Genomic DNA, 19,461 nt, shown 5'->3' on the forward strand with positions numbered 1-19,461 from the left:
ATTTCAGGGTCATACAGTAACTTTATTTTGTTTTTGAGGAACTTCCAAACTGTTGTCCAACATGGCTGCACCATTTTACATTTCTACCAGCAACATGTGATGGTTTTAATTTCTCCATCTTTTTTTTTACTATAGCCATGCTAGTGGATATGAATTGCTATTGTGCTGTGGTTTTGATTTGCATTTCCCTAATGTATTATGATTTTTAAGTATCTTTCCATCTGTTTATTGGCCATTTGTATATATTTTTTAGAGAAATGTCTATCCAAATTCTTTGCCTGCACTGATGTTTACTATAACTCCAAAAGGCATCTTCACCCCATAATTGATTCTCCAGAAACCTTTAGTAGAGGCTCTGAGGTCTTTGTCTGGGGTCTTTATTTTACCTCAACTCCTTTTCTGATTATATAAACCACTTTTATATCCTATTCACTTAGCAGCAATATTCCGCAACAAAGAAGTTGCAAGCATCTCTCGTTTAATAACTATTATACACACACACACACACACACACACATATATATACATACACACACACATATATAACAATATCATTTAATAATCCATGCCCTGGTCCACATGGTCTTTCAGTGAGCTCTCAACCTACATTTTCTCCTCACTTATTTAGTACATTTTTCCAAGAGGATTTGTTCTCTTCACATTCTGTTTCTGCTATCAGACATATCAAGGACCAATTGTTCTTACCGCTATTCTAATTATAAAAATATTAGAAATCTCAGTGCTCCACCTCTAACTATAGTGCCATAAAAATTTCATGGGCAGACATGTTAATTTTCAACTTTGAGGAAATCAAAACGTTTAAGGCTGCCCTGGAAACATACTCAAGCTCCCTTAATGGTGTGGCACAGGTCCATAAACCATAAATTTTTAAAATCTTGCCCATTCATATTTTCTTCTTGTACCTCTCTTGGGGCACATGATTAATTTCAAGTCAATGGAGGTGTATATCTTGAAATCTAGTTAAGGTGTGTAAGCCATGATTGAATTTAAAACGAGTGGTTCAAATTCCCAAGTCTTGCTATTTTCAAAAATGTTTGGGTTTAGCCTTCACAGATAGATTTCAGAGTAATGAGCTAAATGTCAGAAAATCAGAGTTGATATGGGTTCTAGCTTCAACTCTTAAGTATGACCTAGGGCAAAGCACCTGACCTTTGTGGCTCAAATTTCGTTTCTGTCAAAGAAGGAGAAGGGAGATTATCTCTAAGGTTTATTTTTATTTCTAAAGTGATATGACTTCAGCTGCCATCAAAGTTAATTTTGTTCAAGCACTAACTGAAATCAACTGTTTTCCCTTTAGATAAATAAATAAATGAGATTTATTAGAGAGGCAGAGAGAAAGAGAAATATAAAATGTGACCACTACAAAATAGCCCCTCAAGCAATTTCCCACAAATTGGGTGTAAGTGTCAATCTTAAGCTCAGCCTGAACTCTCTTTCCAAAGGGCTGTCTCTGAACACCTGGTCAGGTCACAGTGCTAGGGGCAGGGATCTGCATCCAAATGACTCATTTATGCACATAGGAGCATCTTTCCTCTCTTGGCTACAAATATGGTCTAACCAGAATCATCCATTCAAAGGACCTTTAAGTCCAGTGGGAGAGCTCCAGTTAGAAGACAAACTAGACTTAATACAATGCATTCCAAAATCATAGCAGAATGTGATCCATGCAGGAGACTGGGACAGGCTATCAATTATCGATTTGATTATGTTCTGAACCAAATTCAGGTGAAAAGGAAAAAAAGAATATTTCAGTAGGTAATGCAAACAACAGTGCTTGCAGAAATCATAGAACGCATAGGTTTTTACAGGTCATGTGAGGTCTCCCATAAACTATTGCAGACCGACCATTTTCTCAAGGGAGCCTACCACTGACGCAAGGACCTAGGGGTTGGGAGAATAGGCAGTGAGAAAAATATGTTCTCAAAGTTGGTTCCTCTTTTGAGACTTTAATTCTCCAAGGAGAGAATAAGTAAAGTGTATGGGAACCTGGAGCTAGGCTGCTTGAGTTTGAATCCTACCTCTACTGTTTACAGTCTATGTGACTTCTGCTTTGGCAGGTTATTCAACCCCCAAGTCATTTGTAAAATGGGGATAATATTATAGGGCCTGGAACAGAAGAGTCAGTGGCTACTTCCAGTACTGTAATTACTATTATTATTTACCTTCTCTTCTTACACCCTCACTTTGTTGAAAGCAGTCAGGAAATCTACAGATGGAACTAAGGAAAAGCCATCCAATTGTATTTTTTCTTCCACTTTCAATTCTCAGTTTAAAAATTCTATGTTCTGGACAACCAGCAAGATGGCAGCAAAGTAAGGAGCTCCTAGAGTCAGCTCCTGCTACAGGGCAGTTAGTAAACACCCAGAGCTATCTGGAGCTAGCTGAAGCACCTCTTTGGGGGCTGCCCCAGGAGCTGCCCCAGGAGCTATTTTGTGACTGGAATTGGAAGCTCCATTTCTCAAAAACAAGGGGAGGAGGAGATGGTTGGCTGCCAATTTTAGCTACTGACTGGTAGACTCGGATGGCTAAGGAATAACCCTGAGAATAGCTGTCCAAGTCAGAAAGAGGCTGGTAGCTGCCATTTGGGCTCCGCCCCCCACCTGAGGGGAATCCCTGCTGACCAAAAATCACAGTGATGTTAGAAACCAGTTTCTCTCACCCAGATTGGCTGCATCCCTAGCCTAGGCTTCAGCCTCACCACTGGCAGGGAGGAGGCTGGTGAGCCCGCACCAGCCTATTCAAGTAACTGTGGGTACCTATGACTGGCAAAAACTGAATAATCAGAAGTCTACCAGGGCAACTGCAGTCATCTTGGACCTGCACTGCATATATTGCTGCCCACACCTGCAGCTCCATCCCTGCCCCAGGCAGGGGAGAAAGGGGTGTGAAGCTTCATCAGTCTCTCTGGGCAACTACAGTCTAGGCCTCCACGACTTGGATTATTCCACACAGGTGTGAACTCTGTCCCTACCTCTGACAAAGGAGAAAGTTGGGAGAAGCTTCATTGGTCCCTGGGACAATGAGAGCAGCTTGAGCCCCCATAGAGTATAGCACCAATTACATCCTTGGCTCCTACTGCACAATGAGCAAGGGAGAAACAGCAGGAAGCCCTAAACTAAAGAGAAAAACTACACCCAGAATAAATACTCTAGTAAGTCAGATGCTGAGACACCAACAAAAAATTACAACCCACACCAAGAAACAGGAAGATATGGCCCAGTTAAAGGAACAAGATAAGCTTCCAGATGATATAAAGGAGTTGAGACAACTAAACATAGATGTTCAAACAAATCTCCTTAATAAATTCAATGAGCTGGCTAAAGAGATTAAGGATATTAAGAAGACACTGGATGGGAAGGTGGGGCAAGATGGCATCCAAATGAGTGCACCCTCATCATCTCTCCTGCAAAAAACTGGCTGAGTGGGGATAGAAGCCTGCCTGAGCAGGTAGTTTTGGGAACCTACAAGGCAGGAGGTGTCTGGACGTTGATCTGGAGAGAATGAGACAAAGGTAATGCTTGCTCAAGGGAACTTAGACAACAATGAAGAAACAGAATAAGGACAACAAAGTGTCAAAGAGAAGACTTAACACACACACAAAAACAACACCTAAATAAACCCCAAGACTAGACAGAGAAGCTAAGCAACTGAATAAACCCATCAAGATAAAATGATGACCAGACAACAACAAAAAATTACAAACCATACCAATAATCAGGAAAACATGGACCAATCCAATAAACAAACTGAAAATCAGAAAGAGGAGCAGAACATAGAACAACTAATCAAAGCTCTCAAAACATATATCATAGACCAATTTAAGGAAGTGAAGGAAGAGATTAAGGATATTAAGAAAACAGTTAGCGAACATACAGAAGAAATTGTAAACAGACACAAAAAGATAACAGATATGATGGTGATGAACTGCACAATCCAAGAAATCAAAAATACACTCTCAGCAAATAACAGCAGATTTGAAGAGGCAGAGGAAAGAATTAGTGATGTGGAAGACAGTATATCTGAAATCAAACAGATAGCAGAATTGATCAATAAAAAGATAGAAAAAAAAAAAATCCAGTAGGGACTTAAGGACCCGAATGACAAGACAAAACACACAAACATGCATTATAGGCATCCCAGAAGGAGAAGAGATGGAAAAGGGGACAAAAGGGGTGTTGGAGGAAATAATGGCTTAAAACTTCCCAAACCTATTGAGGGAGATGGATGTACATGTCCAGGAAGCACAATGCACCCCAAAGACCGTAAATCCCAACAGGCCTATTCCAAGACATACACTTGTCAAATTATCCAATGCTCAAGACAAAGACAAAATACTGAAAGCAGCAAAAGAAAAGAGAGCCATCACATACAAGGGCAGCTCAATAAGATTAAGTGCTGATTTCTCATCTGAAACCATGGAGGCAAGAAGGCAGTGGTATGACATAGTCAAGGTACTAAAATTTCCAGCCAAGAATACTCTATCCAGCAAAGCTAGCATTCAAAAATGATGGAGACTTCAAAATATTCACAGATAAATAGAAACTAAGAGAGTATGTCAACAAGAAACCTGTGCTTCGAGAAATACTAAAAGGAGTTCTACAGGAGGAAAGAAAAAAAACAGGAGAGACAGAGTTGGAGGAGAGTGTAAGAATAACTAAAAAGACAAAAAGAGAGAAAAAAATATATGACAAACACAAATCCAAAGAAAATATGGCTAATATAAGTAATTCCTTGAAAGTAATAACACTGAATGTCAATGGATTAAACTCACCTGTTAAGAGACACAGAGTGGAAGAATGGATAAGGAAATATGACCCATCTATATGCTGTCTACAAGAAACACATCTTAGACCCAGGGATTCAAGGAGGTTGAAAGTGAATGGCTGGAAAACAATCATATAGGCTAATAATAACAAAAAAGGGCAAGAGTAGCTATATTAATATCAGACAAAATAGACTTTAAATGCAAAACTATTGTGAGAGACGAAGATGAATACTACATATTAATGAAAGGGATAATACTTCAAGAAGAAAGAACAATCATAAGCATTTATGGCCCTAACAAGGGCGCCTCCAAATACATGAGGCAAACACTGGAAAAACTAAATGAAGGAATAGATGCTTCTACAATTATAGTGAGGGAATTTAATACACCACTATCACCATTGGACAGAACATCTTAAGAGAATCAATAAAGAAACAAAGACTTTGATCAATGTATTAGAGAAGGTGGACCTAATAGACACATACAGAACTTACAGCCAAATACAGCAGTATATACATTCTTCTCAAGAGCACATAGATCATTCTCCAAGATAGACCACATGCTAGGCCACAGAGAAAAAGTCTCAATGAATTCAGAAAGATTGAAATTATACAAAATAACTTCTCTGACTACAGTGGAAGGAAGCTGGAAATCTGCAAGGGCCAGAAACCCAGATTTGGCACCAACATATGGAAGTTAAGCAACACACTCTTAGACAAACAGTGGGTCAAGGAGGAAATCTCAAAAGAAATCAATAACTACCTTGAAACTAATGAAAATGATAACACAACATATCAAAACTTATTGGATGCAGCAAAAGCTATCCTGAGAGGGAAATTCATAGTCATAAATTCATATATCAAAAAAGAAGAAAGAGCTAAAATTGAAGACCTACCTGCACACTTGGCGGAACTAGTACAAAAACAACAAACTAACCCCAACAGAAGAAGAAAGAAAGAAAGAACAAAGATCAGAGCAGAACTAAATGAAACAGGAAATAAAGCACTAGAAAAAATAAACAAAACCAAGAGCTGGTTCTTTGAGAAGATCAATAAAATTGACAAACCCTTAGCTAGGCTAACAAAGAAAAAAAGACAGAAGGTGCAAATACACAAAATAAGAAGTGAGAAAGGGGATATCACTGCTGACCCTACAGAAATAAAGACTATCATAAGAGGATACTTTGAAAAACTATATTCCAACAATAAGGACAATTTAGAGGAAATGGACAAATTCCTAGAAACACATCAACAGTCTACATTGACAAAAAAAGAAATTGATAATCTCAACAAACCAATCACAAGTAAAGAGATAGACTCAGTCATTAAAAACCTCCCAACTAAAAAGGGCACTGGGTCAGACACCTTCATAGGTGAATTCTACCAAACATTCCAGAAGGAACTAACACCAATCTTGCTTACTCTCTTCCAAAAAATCAAAATAGAAGGAACATTACCTAACTCATTCTATGATGCTAACATTACCCTAATACCAAAAACAAAGACACCACAAGAAAGGAAAATTACTGACCAATCTCTTAATGAACCTAGATGTGAAAATCCTCAACAAAATACTCGCTAATGGTATTCAACAACACATTAAATGAATTATACACCATGACTAAGTGGGTTTCATTCCTGGTATGCAAGGATGTTTCAACATAAGCAAATCAATTGATGTAATATACCACATGAACAGATAGAAGGAAAAAAATCACATGATCATATCTATAGATGCAGAAAAAGCATGACAAAAGACAGCACACTTTCTTGATAAAAACACTGCAAAAGATATGACTAGAAGGAAACTTTCTGAACATGATAAAGGGTATATATGAACACCCACAGCTAACATCATTTACAATGGTGAAATCCTAAAATCTATCCCTCTAAGATGGGGAACAAGACAAGGATAACCACTATCACCCCTTCTAATTAACATTGTGTTAGAAGTACTTGCTTGAGCACTGAGGCAAGAACCAGATATAAAAGGCATCCAAATTGGAAAGGAAGAAGTCACAATTTCACTGTTTGCAGACAACATAATCCTAAACATAGAAAGCCCTGAGAAGTCTACAAGAAAGCTTCTAGAACTTATGAGTTCAGTAAAGTCACAGGTTGTAAGATCAATGCACAAAAATCAGTAGCATTTCTGTACACCAATAATGAGCAACCTGAGGAGGAAATCAAGAAACAAATACCATTTACAATAGGAAATTAAAAAATCAAATACCTAGGAATAAATTTAACTAAAGATGTAAAAGACACACACAGAAAAACACACAACACTTTCAAGGAGATCAAAGAAGACTTAAATAAATGGAAGAATATTCCCTGTTCATGGATAGGAAAACTAAATATCATTAAGATGTCTATCCTACCAAAACTGATTTACAGATTCAATGCAATTCCAATAAAAATCAACACAGCATTTTTTAATGAATTTTTAATGAAAAGCATTTTTTAGAAAAACTAACTATGAAATTTATTTGGAAAGGAAAGAGGCCCCAAATAGCCAAAGACATATGGAAAAAGAAAAATGACACTGGAGGAATCACACTACCTGACTTTGAAACATACCAGAAAGCCACATTAGTGAAAACAGCATGTTATTGGCACAAGGATAGACACACTGACCAATGGAACCAAATTGAGAGTTCTGATATAGATCCTCATATATACAGTCATCTGATATTTGACAAGGCCACTAAGCCCACTCAACTGGGAGAGAATGGCCTCTTCAACAAATGGTGCCTGAAGAATTGGATATCTATATGCAAAAGAATGAAAGAGGTTTACCATCTCACACCATATACAAAAATCAACTTAAGATGGATCAAAGACCTAAATATAAGAGCCAAGACCATAAAGACCTTGGAAAATAATGTAAGGAAGCATCTATAGGACCTTGTAATAGGAAATGGCTTCATGAACTTCACACCAAAAGCACAAACAGCAAAAAGAACAAATAGATAAATGGGACTTCCTCAAAATTAAAGCTTTCTGCACCTCAAAGGAGTTTGTCAAGAAAGTGAAAAGAGAGCCTACCCAATGGGAAAGAATATTTGGTAACCATATATCTGATAGGAGACTAATATCCTGCATATATAAAGAACTCCTATATCTCAAAAAAAAAAAAAAAAAAAAAAAAAGACATTCAACTCATTTAAAAAATGGGCAAGAGATCTGAACAGATACTTCTCCAAAGAAGAAATACAAATGGATAAAAAGCACATGAAAAGATGCTCGAAATCACTAGCTATTAGGGAAATGCAAGTCAAAACTACAGTGAGATACCATCTTACTCCCGTAAGACTGGTGGCTATCAAAAAAACAGAAGACTACAAGTGTTGGAGAGGATGTGGAGGAATGGGAACACTCATCCACTGCTGGCAGAAATGCAGAAGGATCCAGCCATTATGGAGGACAGTTTGGTGGTTTCTCAAAAAACTAGCTATAGATTTGCCATATGACCCAGAAATTCCACTGCTCGTTATATACCCAGAAGAACTGAAAACAAGGACACAAACAGATATATACACACCAATATTCATAGCGGCACTATTCACTATTACAAAAAGTTGGAATCAACCCAAATGCCCATCAACAGATGAATGGATAAACAAAATGTGGTTTACACCAACAATGGAATACTACTCAGCTATAAGAAGGAATACAGTACAAACGCATGGGATAACATTGATGAATCTTGGGGATCTTATGTAGAGTGAAGCAAGCCAGGCATTGAAGGACAAATACTACATGTCCTCTCTGATATGAAATAAGCAAACCAAGCTGTCTCAGAGAGCTAGAGACTGGATGATAGCCTTACAGGAAATTGTGGGGGAAGAGGAAGGTTATGAGCTGATGCCTAGATTGGTGAAATCTATGATAAAGTGGAGGTAAGTATTTGTACAGGGAAGGGATAAGATGGGGACATAGGGATAACTTTGGGTGGGGCCTTGCAGGCTTGAGGGTAGCTAGGGTTGGGAGGATGGGTCAGATGACCCAAGGAATTGGAGGTAGAGCTGGGGGGAACAGTTGAACATGGAGGTTGTTGGTATGTGGTTGAAACTATAACATTGAGAAAACTCTTTAGAAAATATTATAAGAAAGGATTACCTATTTAAAGTGTTTAAGAGGGGCATCTGGCACAGGGACAGGCTTCTAGATAGTGTGAGTGCCCATCTTGTCATAGTGTGTTATATCATTGGGTGGAGACCCATACAATGAGTGGGAAGGTGTACCCATACTCTGGGGAGGCCTAGTGTTCTGAAATAGAGGTAATTGTGTCTCTCCAGAGAATTGGTGGCTCCCAATGGGGGAGGACAGTCTAGTATGTCAAGCCCTCAGCATTGTTGCAAGTATCTGTGACTCTGGTCCTTCAAGCAGTGAATACTGATTGTCACTGTGGGCCCTGAGGGGAGGGGGAGAGAGGAATAGAATAGATGGAAGCAGGGTAACTGGGTGGCAATGGAAGTGTTCCACAAGACCGTGCAATATGGATATAGGACATGTTAAATTACACCAAAAATGCATAAAAGTCTATAGGCTAAAATATAAACCATGATGTAAAACATAAGGTAACTAAAAATTTAGAAAATTGTACAGTCTAAAATATAAACCATAATGTAAACCAAAATGGAACCATGTTTTTAGCTATGTTTCAATATCTGTACATCAGCTGCAGCAAATATAACATGAATGTATAAAAAGGTCATTGTTGGGGAAGGGGGAAAAGGGCTTGATGTTGTACATATGGGAGTCCCCTATATATATATGCGACTTTAATGTGATCTAAAACTTTTTTGAAGACAAAATTAAAAATTAGAAAAAAATGTAAGAATGTAGATACTAAGGAAGAAATGAAAGAAATTGCCTTGCTACTGTACATACAGGGCAACATCTATTACAGTGATGAAAGGCAAAACATCAAAAACAAAGTTTTATGATACTTTTTATTTTTTAATACCCAAATTTATTTTTACTTTATTTTAGTTTGTCTAAAGTAGCATGTATTCTATTTCTAATCTTTAAACCTACCACTACTATTTCATTTTCCTATTAATTGAATTTGGCAATATATTAGGCTTCATTTTTGAAGAAGTTTTGGACCCAGAGGGGTTCAACTATGGCAGGGGAGGAATGCTTGTATGGGGTGTTATTGATGGGAGACACATGGTTGGGAGGGAGTTCTCTAGGGTATGTACACAGGGCACATAAATATGTTCAGATATATGTTGGGTATTTTCATAGTAGTTACAGTTACAAATGATAATTGAGGGAGTGCTGAGTTCCTAGCCAGGGGAGCTCTGTCACATTCCCCAATGGAACAGCAACAATCTCCCAAGTGCAAGGGCAAAGACCAGTGAAGAAGGATGCTCCAATGATGAGCCCTTGATACTGATGACTATGTTTATGAGCCTGTGTGCCTGAAATTTGAAGTAGGCCTAGAGCTGCATGGTGCCTAAGAGTTACCTCCTGAGAGCCTCCATGTTGCTCAAATGTGGCCACTCTCTAAGCCAAACTCAGCATGTAAAAGCATTACCTTCACCCCTACCATGAGACATGACTCCCAGGGATGAGCCTCCCTGGCACCAAGGGATTACTACCAATCACTAACTGGTGATGCAATAGAAAAAGACCTTGAAAAAAAGGGGGAAATGGGAAAGACAAATGAGTATATATGGCTAAGAGTCTTCAAAAAAGAGTCAGGAGGACATCAGAGGGGTCACGCTTACACACGCCTCAGCAGGATCTCAGAGACATCCAAAGTAGATTCAACCCCAGATACTGGTGTTCCTGAGGGCTATGGAGACATATAGGTTCTATGATCATGGCCGTTGGCTCTGGAGTTCAGTACCTTGTCAGTGGGCCCTACTTTGGAATTTGTGTTCCTGAGAGGGATGGAGTTGGACTCAGATGTGAACTTTCTACACATGCCTTTTATGTCACTTTTACAGAACCTCTGGTTGGCATTGGGGTTGGTGTATACTCAGGAGACTTGAATCTCTGGACTGGCCATGTGCCAGCTGGGCCCTAACCCTCAGCAGAGTTGTAGCTCCTACTCTCCAGTTTGTTGGACTTGTACAGGTCAGCTAACAGGGAGGTAAATATGGTCAACCACCACACCTGGGAACTGAGAGTGCCTACAACTCCAAGCAGGAGAATTGCATCCATCAACCATGTGGGATCTAAACCCACTCTCGATATAGAGGTGGAGTTGACATCACAAACCCTGGGTCCACAGGATGGAGGAATAAAATATGGATTAGAGTGAACTTACTGGTATTCTACTATAGAACTATTGCGACTAGTAATGGAAGAAACTGTAGCATTGATCTGGAGAAAGTTGCTATGGTAGTTGCTGAGGGTAGGGAGAGGGAAGAAGAGCGAGATGTGGGGGCATTTTTGGGACTTGGAATTGTCCTAAATGATATTGCAGGGACAGATGCTGGACATTATATATCCTGCCATAACCCATGAATGTACTGGGGGAGAGTGCAAACTACAATGTAAACTATAATTCATGCAGTGCAGCAGTGCTCCAACATGTATTCACCAAATGCAATGAATGTGCCACAATGATGAAAGAGGTTGTTGATGTGGGAGGAGTGGGGAGGGGGTATGTGGGAACCTCTTATATTTTTTAATGTAACATTTTTTGTGATCTATGTACCTTAAAAAAAGACAATTTAATTTTTTTGAAAAAATTTTAAAAATTAAAAAAGGAAGACTGGATAAGCACAAAATTTGAAAGCATACATTGAAAAATAGCAGATCTTATGGGAATGAAAAGTGCAATAAATGAAATTTTAAAAACATTGGAATCACATAATAGCAGATTTGAGGAGGTAGAAGAAAAGATTGGTGAGCTTGAAGAAATGGCCTCTGAAAGTGAACATATAAAAGAACAGATGAAGAATGGAAAAAATTGAACAAGGTCTCAGAGAACTAAATGACAGCAAAAGGCATGCAAACATACATGTCATCAGTATCCCAGAAAGAGAAGAGAAGGGAAAAGGGGCAGAAGGAATATTTGAAGAAATAATGGTAGAAAATTTCCCAAACCTATTGAAGGACATAGATATCCATGTCCTAGAAGCATAATGTACTCCCATCAAAAAGATCTGAATAGACCAATTCCAAGACACATACTAATCAGAATGTCAAATGCCAAAGACAAAAAGAGAATTCTGAGAAAAGTAAGAGAAAAGCAATGCATAATATATAAGGAATGCCCAATAAGAGTAAATCCTGATTTCTAACCAGAAATCATGGAGGCAAGAAGACAGTGGTCTGATATATTTAATATAGTACAAGAGAAAAACTTCCAGCCAAGAGTTTTATATCCAGCAAGACTGTCTTTCAAAAATGAAGGTGAAATTAGAATATTCACAGATAAACAGAAACTGAGAGAATTTCTAAGCAAGAGTTCAGGTTTTCAGGAAATACTGAAGGGTGTGCTAGAGTCTGAAAAGAAAAGACAAGAGAGAATGGCCTGGAAGAGAGTCTATAAATGAAGATTATGTCAATAAAAGTAAAAGTGTCAAAAATGTGGTGGAAATAAATGACAGATATGACTCAAATAGTCAGGAATAAATTTAACCAACAACGTAAAGCACTTGTATTCAGAAAAATGCAACCCAATGTTAAAAGAAATCAAAAAAGGCCTGAATAACTGGAATAACATTCCATGCTCATGGATTGGAAGACTAAATATCATTAATATGTCAATTCTACTCAAATTAATATAGATTCAATGCAATCCCAATAAAAATTCAATACGCATTTTTTTAAAAATTGAAAGCACAATTATGAAATTTATTTGGAAGGGTAAGGGGTCCTGAATAGCCAGAAATATAATAAAAAGTAAAAGTAAACCTCCATCTCTGGACTTTATATCATATTTCCTAGCTATAGTGATAAAAACAGCATGGTACTGGCATAAAGACAGAAACATAGACCAATGGAAACAAACTGATGGTTCAGGAACAGACCCTCCCATGTATGGTCAAGTGATTTTTGACTAGCCTGTCAAACACACACAGCTCAGTCAGAAAAGTCCATTCAGCAAAATGGTACTGAAAGAATGGGATGTCCACAGCCGAAAGAAGGAAAGAGGACCTCTCTCTCACACCTTATCCAAAAATTAACTCGAAATGGATCAAAAACCTAAAAATAAAAGCAAGAACCATAAAACTCCTAGAAGAAATGTTAAGAAAATGTCTTCAGGACCTGGTGGTAGGTAGTGGATTCTTAAAGGGGATAAGAGGACTGAGATGGACTACTGATGTTTAATGTATGTAGAAGTTTTTAATTAGCTTTACTGTAAAAGTATGGAAATGTATAGAAGGGATGGTAACAAATAGTGAGTAATACCTAGTTTATAAATGGGAATGTGGCTGAAAATGTAGTCTAGGGATGTAAATGCCAATTGACAGAATGCTAGAGAATAATCTAGGGACTGAATCGCACAGTAAACCAAGAGGTGGATGAGAATTGTGGTTGATGGTATAGATGCAAGAGTGTCCTTTGTGAGCTAGAGCAAATGTCCATCACTACTGCAGGGTGTTGGGAACGCACACACAACTGGAAAAACACAACTGGAGTGACCAATGGACTGTGGTTAGCAGCAATAATATGATATTCTTGAAGCTATGCCAAAGATGTACTGTGTTGATAATGGGGCAGTATGGAAAATGTGAGCCAAATGTATACTATGGATGAGGTAACAATGAGATGATATTATCTTATCTGTAACAAATGTCCTACCACAGGGTGGTGTGTTGATAGAGGGGTGTTGTTTGGGAATTCTGCACATGTCCATGATCATTTTATAAGTTTACAACTTCTGTCATAAAATAGATATTTAAAAAATAATAATACGGTGGGTTTGGGGAAAAACACACCAAATGTAAGATAAGGACTATAATTAGTAGTAAGATTTTGACTGTATTCTTTCATAATTTGTTAACAAATGTCTCATGGCAATGCAAGGTGTTGCTGGAGGGTTGATGTATGGGAGCCCCGTATGATGTTATGCATGTTTGCTTTGTAAGTTCACAACCTTTACTATACACTTAATTGTTTATGTATATTCATATATAAATGATACAAAAATAATAATAATAGGGAGGGTTGGGGGCAAAATACTTTGGTTAGTAGTAATATTTTGACAATGCTCTTTAATCTTTTGTTAAAAAGGTTTAACAACAATGTAAGGTGTTGGTGGTAGGGTGAGTTATGAGAGTCCTGTATGATGCTATATATGTTGTTTTGTAAGTTCACAGCTATTACTATACACTTATTGTTTATGTATGTTTGTGTGTGGGTGATATATTTTAATAAATTAATTTTTTAAAAAAATTCTATGTCTTAATTTTGAAGATGGTTTAAGCCTCAATTCAGCATATCTGTAATATTGGGTTTCCTAAGATCATGCTGAGTAATTTTTAAGACTGTAGTTGCCCAAACCTGGAAATTTCGCAACCTAAAAGTATGAATATTTATCAATTTCTATCATATGGTATGGATACTTCTTATACAAGAATTCTTGAAATTATATTTCAGAGAAATCTAGTTGGGGCCTTCTTGCTGTGGTCTATTTTGTGTACATGAAGTACCTGAGAACTGCTGTCAAAGTTTGCTGAAATGTAAATGAAAATGATAGCCCTCGAGGCATATTCCTCAACCCAGAGTGTTTCCAAACACTAAGGGGTGGAATCCATTTACCCACATATTCCACAAATATTTGCTGAATGAAAACAAGGGGCAGGAAGGTTGGTTTGGGTCCAATTGCTGTCGGCACAAATCTGTGTAAGCTGTGTAGACTTGGAAGAGTTTTCCAACCTCTTTGAGCTTCACTTTTACCAACTGCAAAACTGGGAAAAGAATTCATTTTCCTTTAAGCAGTTGTGAGAATTAGGGAGAGTAGAGGTAAAAAAAAAAAACTGAGCTCAGCACATGGCACAAAGGAGGTAGTCGCTAAATGGTAATTAGTAACATTACCATCATCACCATTTACATGGGCTACATTCTCCTGGGGAAGAATGACTCAAACATGGTTCTGTTCTCAAAGAACCTGCAGACTAAGATGAGTGGTAAGTCATGGACATTAATAACCATACTTGAAATTACACTATTAGAGAGGCTCAGAAAAGTGATGCCGGGTTTGGAAGGAACTTATTGTATTCAGCCAGAGAAAAATCAGAGCAACTTCCCAGAGCCAGTTCACACATTTATCTAGCCACGTGGGAACATATCCTACATGGCATCTCCTGCCAGCCAAATAGTGAGAAAAGTCATGGAAATGGTTCCCTGTGCTCCCCACTTTCCCAGGGCTGGGGTACCAGAGCTAAAAGTCAGACATCCTTCCTCTGACAAACATGCCTCTCATGAAAATACACCCACCCTGGTCCCAGATTCCATACTTATGAATTCAGACTCAGAAAGGCCTGGAATTCCTCTGATTCCCACATGCCAGCAAACTCTGTAAGACTTTCGTTACATGCTGGTCACTCATGCTCAACAGACATTCTCTTGTGTCAAGGATTCAAAAGAAATTAGGAAACCCAAATTGGATCATCTTTGGACCATATAACAAACAGTTTCTCCAGTTTGCCTCACAGCCTGAAGGCAGCATTGACAAGTACACTTTGATCAGGATGTGCTTGCTGCTGGCATGACAAAGTATGCAGCAGCACCCTGTCCTCAGGCTTCCTAATGAGACGGCACCAACAATGCCAGTGGAAGTAGCAAGATTTGGGAGCTCACCTCAAGTGGAGTCCAGGGAACCCCCAAACTCAAACTCATTAATGTAGAGTTAGGGTTATTTCACTGTGCCTCTTTGCACTCGGATTGTAGAGGGTGAATCTGGTGACTTGTTCAGTGTTTATCTTTCCTTCCCTCCCTCTTTCCCACCAGGGCTTATTGGTATTCATGCTGTAAGTAACCCACACACGGCAGAGAGGAAGTAGGGTGGGGATGTGAGGTGCAGGCAGGGCATCATTTTTACGGACAATGCTGTCACCAGGACAAAATACATATTTTGCATTCAGAGAAATAGAGAAGACTCACACTGGTTTATATTGTGCTATCTTTGCACCCAAGATATAGAGCCTTCAGCTAGAAAAAAATCAGCCCCCAATTTTTACAGAGATTACAAAATCTATGAAGTTGAAAAATGTTAAGCTCTAAACTACAGGATCAAGGAATCTTGTGGAACGTTGACAGTAAGATGAGGTAGAGATGTTGAATTATGGATATTTGCAAATGAGACTACATTGTGCTAGTTTGGACTTACTCTGAAAAGACAAACGATGACATGAAGCAAATACTGTTTCTCATCTCGACCCTACTCTGTACATTACCTTTTTTTTCTCCCATCATTTCCACTTCATTTTGCTCTCTCTCTGGTTTGCTTTTTGGCCTATCCAGCAGCTGCACCATACATCTTATATATGGCAAATAAAAAGTAAAGAAAATGGACTCGCGCAGAGAGTTTTTGACCCATTTTTCTACCCACCTTGAATAAGCATAAGGCAGGGAGTTGCAGATTACTCCACTATCATAACCAACTGGAGGGTAGCAGGACTAATTGCAATAATGGGTAATAATTACTGAGCACAAATGCCAGGCTTTAGTTTTATGCTTTAACTTATTTTAACGCTCATAGAAGCCTGTGATATAGACACTATTATGCCCATTTTGCAGATAAGGAACCAAAGTCACCCAGTGAGCAGGGATATACACATCCAGGCTGTCTGGCTTTGGACCAGTGCTGTCACACTGTACCACACTGTAGAAAGAAGCTAGCTCATCCCTGCAGTCTGTCTGGTAGAAAATGACAGAACTTGTCTTCAAAAGAGTTTCGAGGATGGACCGTAGTGACCCTTGATTTATGGTTTTAAAGATAAATGTGAAAAAATTGGACAAAAATGCCAGGATTATGATTTCAGCTCTGCTACTAATTCAGTAATTGAAATTGAACATTTTACCTCATCTCCCTCAGCCTCAATTTCTCTATCTGCAAAATGAGAGGAATGAACTAAAGATCTCCAGGGCCTTTGCCATTCTAATATAATATGAGTCTGCAGAAAGTACGGAAAGACTGTTGCCTTGTTTTCCTTGTCCACTTTCTCAGCTCTGAAGGGTCCAGCGGGAAGAAGTATACAACGGTCATGAAGTCAGAGAATACTGAATACGTGCTAATATGAGAAAGTAAAACAAAAATGAAGGAGGACAAAAGACCATGTCTTCTGCCCACACAGAACTCAAAACTTAAGAAAAATATGACAAAGATGTGGTTTCCCAAAATGTTTTGCTCCTGCTTAATTTCTGTGTTCTCTTGGATTAGAAAGGCAACTATAGAAGAGAGGGACTTTGTGATACTCTGTATCTGCGGTGTTTACTACAATTCCTGGAAGACAGCAGAAGTGCAACTCGCTGCCCAGTGAGAACCCAGGAGAGAAGAATAGAGCTGGGAAGGGAACAGAAATTGGGTCAGGGATAGAAAGCTAGTAATCATATTGCAAATAAGTTCACTATTTTATCCCCACCACTTTCACATCTGTCACATCTTAGGCATTCAGTCTGGTTAATGAGTGAATGCCCAAACGAATAAAAAAGTAGATTGGTTTGCCCTATGTTACCTAGAATAGGTCTGAGCTCATTAGAACCTTCAGCCTTCTGAAAATGGAGTGGGGCTGCTTTTGTAGGTGGGACTTTATCTGTCACTTTAAGCGTTAAATAGCAGGAAATGATGATCACCTGACAGAGAAATTGTAATTAACAACTATGTCCAGCATTTATTAATTCCTTATTATGACTTATTTCATTTTATTATCTGTGTATTAAGAATTATGCTTTTTTATTGAACCCTGATAACAGCTCTAACACCAAAGTCTGGCTTTCTACTAAAGGTAGTGGAAAGAATAGCATAAGCAGGCACATTTTTATCAGGGATATAGAACATACAAAACATTGTGGATCATGGACCTCATGGTTCTGTGTCTTTGCATATGCTGTTCCCAGTGGCACAGCTAAATAAATGGCAAGGGAAATCCATGTCACCAAACGCAATCTCCTAAGGTAGCATCTCTTCAGAAATAAAGAAACTAGGGAAATATGGCTGTTGCAATTTTCTGTTATGTTTTTTTTCACTTTTCCCCACTAATCCTTTAATGTATTTATCTTAATTATTATAACATCCCATTCTAATTTTTACAATTGAGACATATGAGTCTTTTTTTATTGATTCTTTCTTCTCTTGACCATGAGTCACATTTTCTTTTTTTTTCAAGATATTTTATTTTTATTTGTTTCTCTCCCCTTCCCCTCCCCAGCTGTCTGCTCTCTGTGTCCATTCGCTGTGTGTTCTTCAGTGACCGCATCTATCCTTATCAGCGGTGCTGGGAATCTGCGTTTCTTTTTGTTGCGTCATCTTGTTGTGTCAGCTGTCTGTGTGTGCGGCACCATTCTTGGACAAGCTGCACTTTCTTTCACGCTGGGTGGCTCTCCTTACGGGGCATACTCCTTGCACATGGGGCTCCCCCATGTGGGGGACACCCCTGCGTGACATGACACTCCTTGCACACATCAGCACTGCATGTGGGCAGCTCCACATGGGTCAAGAAGGCCTGGGGTTTGAACCGCAGACCTCCCAGGTGGTAGATGGACGCCCTATCCACTGGGCCAAGTCCAATTCCTGAGTCACATTTTCTTGATCCTTCATGTGCCTCCTAATTTTTTATTGTATGCTGGGAATTTTGTATTAAAGTGGAATAGAAAATGAAGTAAACTGTTTGCTCCCAGAAAATGGTGTGTCTCTTTTATCAGTCTGCTAATGTGGGGGGCTGTAACAACCTAGTTTGTAGTTAAAATGGTTGTGGATTTTGTGACATAGTTAGTTAGATTCAGTCATTACTGGCTATACCTATTTTGAGGGCAGGTTCAGGACTTTTTTTTTCAGCAGGGCTTAGAAGTAAGCTCTAGTGAAACTCTGGAGATCTCTTTATATTTTGTAGCCAGCTGCCAGTTTTCTGAACCATGGAAGATATGTCTCTGCTTTACATTCCAGGTATGGATTGATGAAAAGTTCTTTTTCCTCTCCAATCCCACCATGGCTTTCTGCATTTCATTAGATTTTTCCACCATGTTGCCATGTCCCAAGCCTTCAGGGAGCCACTGCAGTGATTCATTACAGGCTGGAACTCCTTCAAAGGATTTCTCTCCTTATCCCAGCCTTTAGACAATTTCATGTACTCAATGAAAGCCCACTGAAAGAGTTGGTGAGCATGCTCTGTGAGTCTCGCATTGTCGTACATGCAACTGGCAATAGTTCCTTACAAGTTTGGCTGAATTCTTCTTCTCTTCTGTAGTAGATTTCCCCTATTAATATTCTACCATGTATGAAAACAGCTGTAGTTCCTTCTCCCCTATGGTGGGTTCATCACTTTCTGGAATTTAGTTCACTTAGGATTCTTTGTATCCTCATCTTTCTGGTGGGCTTTTTAAAAGCTATGATTTTGTAGCTTATTAGGCTTATCCATGTTATTAGGGTCGGAGTGGATATGGTCTCTTAATATTCTGTATTTTAATTCCATCTTAATATCTTCAACAGGTGACTTCTGTTTTTTTTTTTTTTTTTTTTTTCAAAACTTCCAACTTCTTAGA

The 19,461-nt window shown here is 38.6% G+C and overlaps 1 protein-coding gene across 4 annotated transcripts in view; it reads right to left on the bottom strand.

Moving 5' to 3' along the window:
* The window catches only part of PTPRN2 (protein tyrosine phosphatase receptor type N2), a 1,274,829-nt gene that overhangs the window by 736,426 nt on the left and 518,942 nt on the right, over window positions 1–19,461 (bottom strand). The gene's annotated exons all lie outside the window — the stretch shown is intronic.

The sequence above is a fragment of the Dasypus novemcinctus genome, chromosome 5, assembly GCF_030445035.2.
Source record: "Dasypus novemcinctus isolate mDasNov1 chromosome 5, mDasNov1.1.hap2, whole genome shotgun sequence".
Classification (NCBI taxonomy): Eukaryota; Metazoa; Chordata; class Mammalia; order Cingulata; family Dasypodidae; genus Dasypus; species Dasypus novemcinctus.